The sequence below is a fragment of the Amblyomma maculatum genome, chromosome 8, assembly GCF_055883805.1.
Source record: "Amblyomma maculatum isolate TAMU_Amacu chromosome 8, ASM5588380v1, whole genome shotgun sequence".
In the NCBI taxonomy this organism is placed as follows: domain Eukaryota; kingdom Metazoa; phylum Arthropoda; class Arachnida; order Ixodida; family Ixodidae; genus Amblyomma; species Amblyomma maculatum.
The window spans coordinates 33543713-33549950 of record NC_139351.1 but is presented as its reverse complement, the minus strand read 5'-3'; positions in this window follow the sequence as shown (position 1 = coordinate 33549950).

Genomic DNA, 6238 nt, shown 5'->3' with positions numbered 1-6238 from the left:
AATGGGTTCATTGCGTGAAGCGGCATGATCCTTCGGCGGCTGCGGAACTAGCGACACGGAATCGCCCCCCAAAGCGCAACGCTCTTCCCTGGATTTTCAAGACTCAGATTTCGTCAGCGCTTCCTCGAGTGTCATTTTAATGCTACAAGAAATAGCTAGTCGAATGGATGCGTTAACTGGTGAGGTGAGACAGCTTCGTGCGGAAAACGCGCTCCTGCGTGAATCTTTGAGTGGCCTGAGTGCATCTGTTCGTACCGCCAGCCAGTGTGAGTGTTCGAATTCTGACTGCTCGGAATCTCTTAACTACGTTTCAGCCGTGGCCGCAAATCTGCCCGCTGGAATGTCAGCCCCTACACCGAAGCCGCCTGCTCAGGACCGGTATACTCATCTGCCACGCCCGTCGAAAGCGGTCACACCAACCACCTCGGCCTCGACGTTTGGCACAGCTAAGCAGTCCATGCTTAAAGTAGCGCCCAAACTACCGGCGGAGAAAAGCATATTTGTTTCTCGCCTGGACCCGACAACAACGGCGTCGGACATACAGGAACCTTTGGCGGATACAGTAGGTGACAAGGTTGTTACTTGCACGAAACTCAAAACGAAGTACGATACATATTGCTCATTCCACGTTTCACTGGATAAGCATTTATTTGAACTTGTGAGCAATCCGGAAGTGTGGCCTGACGGTTGCGTACCTGAGCCCTTTTTATGGAAAGCTGTTGTCCTCACGACGCTTCAGTTACCCTAACGGTCCTCTAATACATCCGACAATGTTACAGGAAATTAAGCTGTATTACCAAAACACGAGAGAGCTGCGAACTAAAAGGGAAGCTCTCTTCGCGAATGCATACGAATAATAGTAATAATAATAATAATAATAATAATAATAATAATAATAATAATAATAATAATAATAATAATAATAATAATAATAATAATAACAATAATAATAATAATAATAATAATAATAATAACATTAATAATAATAATAATAATAATAATAATAATAATAATAGGTTCACAGGAAGGGAAAGGCGCAGTATCTGTCACGGAAACGTGGCTAAACTCATGTTCAAGTGCGTCTTATTTCTCAGATGAGTATGCTGTCTTCAAGGCCGACAGGGTCTATTCTGACAAGATTAAATACGGGGTCGGAGATCTGATAGCCTGCCGTTCTGTGCTAAGTGCATTTAGGAGACCAGACCTGGAGACATACGAAGAATGTGTGTGGTTCGAAATCCCAACGTGTGACAACGCGCACTATCTAGTCGGCTGTTACTACTTTCTACCAAATTCTGCTCCTAACGTTTTTACCGATCATTTTTTTGGATATTAGGGAAAAAATCGATTTTTCGAAATACAAGGTTCACATTTACGGGGACTTTAATCTTCCTAAGGTCGATTGGTCCACTGGTTTGGTCACTAGTGACTGCACAGCAACTCGAGAAAAAGCCGATTGTTTAATTGATTTTAGTAATTTCCATGGTTTACATCAATGCAATGCAATGAAGAACTGTGCTGGAAAGATTTTAGACCTAATTCTATCTAATGTGCCGCTTTTTGGCGTGCAAGCGGTGCGCGATCCTCTTGTTCTGATAGACAAGTATCATTGCCCGTTTACCTTGTTCTTTTTGTCTTTTCGTCCAGTGCGTTAGATGGTGCCAGAAAAATCCTCACCACTAGAGGATTGTATTGACTTTCTTGCACCTCATATGCAGACACTAGGCCTGTGACATTTTACCACCGCTGTGTATACTTTCAAGCCCGTTGACATTCTGCTTTGTGATCACAAAGGCGTTGAGCCTTTTTAATATTTTTTTCACTCTCTCGCCGTCAGTTCACGCATGGAATGTGTTCGCTGTCAGAAATCCAAAGCTCAGTCGACGCACTATTACCATCTGTTTGGCTTTTTTCTTCGTTTTGTGATACGCTGGAAGACGAAAGTCCCAAAAAATAAGTCTCAAATTACACGAATACCTCAAATATTGTTCGTCTTATTATATTATTAAGCCTTTAAGATTATCGAAGAACGCTACCTTGCGCAATCAGATTCAGAACGTGTTGTCATGGTTTACACCTCAGTCGGCACTCGAGTATTTATCCAGGGGAAGTGAGTCGCATGCGGCTCAGATATTGAAGGTGAAGGCAAGCTTGTAAGAAGCTTCTCCAATTGTATATGAATTATTATTTAAAAAAACGGTGTCGGTTGCAGCAGATGGAGAAACAGTTTACTTGTTCGTTACTGCCAATAACACCAACACGAGTCGCAAAGACAACGCTACACGACCAAACGAAACAAATAAGACTGTTAGAATGAAGAAAGATGCAATTAATTACGCATAAGATAAGATCAGCACATCTAGAAATAGAGCAATGAGCCAGGGAGCTGGCACTGTAGGCAGTACGCGCACGTTTTTATTTTGCAATTTCCTGTTTTTCGGAGACCTTCTTGCTGCCGGCCCCTCTATTTCTTTCTTTTGTTCTCTTATTCCATTTTCGCATTCTTGTGTGGAATGCTCAAGTAATGTTCTACCGTTCCGACAAAGGGGAAAGTGTTTATTGAGGCTTATGCACGTGACGTGTTAAGCAAGCGAGAAACGAAACTATACTTTCAGCTCCAAACACTAGCAGAGCTGATTTTTATTATGACTTTTATTTTATTTCATTTTATTTCGTAATTCGTTTAGCTTTTAGGCTGCTGAATTTTGGGTTTTCCTTCCTCTGCTTTAGTCGCTTCGACCACCGAAAGCATTGCTTTCAGCCGAAATGAAGGGAGCAGTGGCAAGAAAACATTTCGATTTCATCGAAAAAAAAAAAAAAATAAACAACCAAAGCCTAAACTTTAGGAAACTGTGAGCATTTTACGAGACAGGAGAACTGCAGGCCATGACAGTATTCACTGCTTTTCGCAAGACTCAAGTAGCGAAGCAGAAAGAGGGCGACTTGGGCGCAGATGACCGGATGTTACGCTCCTTCCCCGACGTTAGCGACGCCTGCTGGGACGCATTTGGCGCTCTGGTCACGTTGCCATTAAAACCCATTTAGCTTGCGCTTTGCGTTTGCAGGAGCTTTATTGTTTTCTTTGTTAGCTATTTTCTTTTGTTTCTGAGAGGCTTTGTCATGTTTGCTTGCAGGGTGAATTGTGTCAGCCCACAAAAGTGATTCCCAGGACTGTCGCTGCATTTATGAAAACGCAAGGCTTGCTCTTCACTGCAATGAACTAGACGGATCTTAAACGGGTTAAGGGTGTCATGTTAGTTCTGATGTAGCGTTATTGTCTAATTAGCCACCAATATTTCAGACACTTCTTGCTAGGTTCTACTACAGATTAACTGATGTTTTCTTCATTCTCTCTAACAATATCTACAGTCTTGAGTCTCAGAGAGAGCGACTGTGCCCGCGTCGAGGTCTGAATGGGCGCTACCACATGATCGGCTAGCTCGGTGGGCTGTGGGTGGGTACCTTGGGCTATTGTCGCGGCTTGCAGGGGGAATCAGAAACATGAAAGCAGTACCTCCACCAAATGTCACGTAGTAGTGACAATGTCGTTGGCAACAAACGAAGAGACTGGCGTACGTGACATTGAACTAAACTCCTTATTAAGGCTATAACCCTTACCTGGCTGTGTTTTCGAAAACGTGTCTGCAAAAAGTGGAAGCAAAATGTAACGTGCGATGTGACGCCACATTGAGATGAGGTTGGTAGTCATAAATGTGCATGTAATGACAATGTGAAAAAGCACTGAACAAAAGTCGAGGGAGGAGCCTCAGTTCGCAGGTCGAGCCAACGTTTCGTCAAGTGGACTTGTCATGAGACGAAGACAAGTCCACTTGTCGAAAAGTTGGCTAGACCTGCGAACTGAGGCGTACTCTCTTTACCCTTGTTCAGTGCTTTTCATATCGTTCTATATGTAATGAGAAATGGTATATAGATGTCATGCCATGTGAGTCCTTATAGTTTAGTCATGGGTCACAGTCACTTATCACGAGTCAGTCAGATCCGAGGTCCAGTGTGCATGACTGGAGTCCGTGACTTGTGTAGGTCTGTCGTGACAGTTACTAGTGTCTAGTCATGACTCTCAAAAGTGCTGAGTCATGGCACTCAAAAATGATCAGTCATGACAAATCAAAATTACCAAAGAGGCATCAAAGATGACTATGCGCTACTAAAGAGAGCAGCCAACGCACATGCTTTCGCAATTCCACAATGCAGATCTCTGCATTGCTCTCAAAGTTGTGCTGACCAGCACTCGCTAAAGATGTACGCAACTCGGCGGCTGCAACAGCAGAAACGCTCTCGATGGTAGTCGTACTACGAATGCCCGAGTTAAAATCGGCAAGGAAATGTTTAGCTAAAGTTCCCAAAAATGACTAGAACGCTCGTGAACAACATGGAAGCAGACGCGAGTTGCTGCAGCGAGCAGAGGTAAATCTCGGCTCACTTTGCCTAACAAGAAAGAAACAAAGCTGCGTCTCGGTGGCACTGAGCGTGAACAAAACGCACATGATTCTTTTTCGCGCTACAAGTATATTCATGAGGCCACAAGCCGGCCTTTAACGTCAGGCGCCAAATAAATATTACAGTGCTTCTCGAAAATATGACCTTTATTGATTTCGAAAAACTTTCTGAATCAATCGACAACTTAGCAGTCATGCGGCCATTGCTGAACCAAGGTGTCGATCAGCCATAGGTGAACGTGTGAACGTCTGGGATATATATATAATGAACGCGTAGGAACAATAGTACTTTATAAATAAAGTATTAAAATCCAAATAAGGAAGAATTCAATACAAGTAGGCTATTCACCACATTCTCGGTGGAAATATTCAACGACCTTGACTGAAAACAGTTAAGGAAAATTTAAGGCAGAATGAGTTAGTTTTCTGCGATTCGCTGATCGAAATGCCTAGCTAAGTAACTAAAGGGACGAATTGCAAACGATGATCGACGACCTATACATGCCAAACAAAATAGTGGGTCTGAAAATTGATATGCAAAAAAAAAAAAAAAAAAAAAAAAAAGCTTTCAACCGCCAAGGAGAGAACAGCAGCGTACGATAGTTAGCGAGGAGGTGGAAATAGTTATAGAATAGTTCCACTTTGTAAAGGCAGTGCCCGAAGATATATAGAATTAGATTGAAATAACTAGAAAAATAAGACTGAGGTGGAGCACATTGGACAGTAGTCGGGCGGCTGCGTTTCGATGGAGGTGAAACGAAGAGGCATCCGTGTGCTGTGCGATGTCAGCGCACGCTAAAGATCCCCAGGTGGTCGAAATTACTCCGTAGCCCTCCACTACGGCTCCTCTTTCTCTTTTTCCACTTTAACTCCCACCTTCCTCCCTTCGCTTACGGCGCGGCTCAGGTGTTCATAGACAAAATTGGGACAGATACTGCGCCTTTCCCTTCCTGTGAACCAACCAATTATTATTATTATAGCTGGAGCACATTGGCAAGTATTCCCTGATTATAAATCAAATTTGACCAAAGAACCTCAAGAGGAATGCATAACACAGCGGTATCTTACCGGTACTCACCTATGGAGCAAAAAGGTGAAGGCCAAGGAAAAGGGTTCAACGAAAATTGAGGACAAAGCAGAGAGCCATGCAAAGGGAAATAGTAGATGTCTCATTAAGAAAATGGAAGACAGCTGTCCGCTTCAGACAACAAATGTCAGGTACTGACATTCTAGCCGTAATCAAGTGAGAAATATGCGCATGGTCAAGGCATACTCTGAGAAGGCAAGGTAGCCGTTGGTTCTTGAGAGTATCTGATTAGATTCCAAGGGAAGGTAAGCGTAATATGGGGCGACAGAAAGCCAGATGAGAGGATGACATATTATGAAGTTTGCTGCGATTAGGAGATACGTACAGCTCGAACGTCATCATCCCACAACCACAAACTTTATTACATCAACTGCAAGGCGAAGGCCCCACCTTTTGGAATTTGATGATCCCTTTGCTACTAAGAATTGTTTTGAAGTGATCAATATTTTAAAAGATCAAACCAATATTGGGTACTTTTTTTCTATTGATGTAGATGATTCGTTGTATTCGGTGCCACATTTAGAATTGTTTGAATCGGTGCGGGAATGCATTGAACGTAATGGCACTATAGACATTCAGAACTCTGCTGGTGTCAATGTTGACAATTTTATAGCCCTACTCGAGTTTTACCTTAAGTCCACTGTTGTGTCGTTTGGGACCGATATGTATGTGCAGAGAAGGGGCATTTGTATAG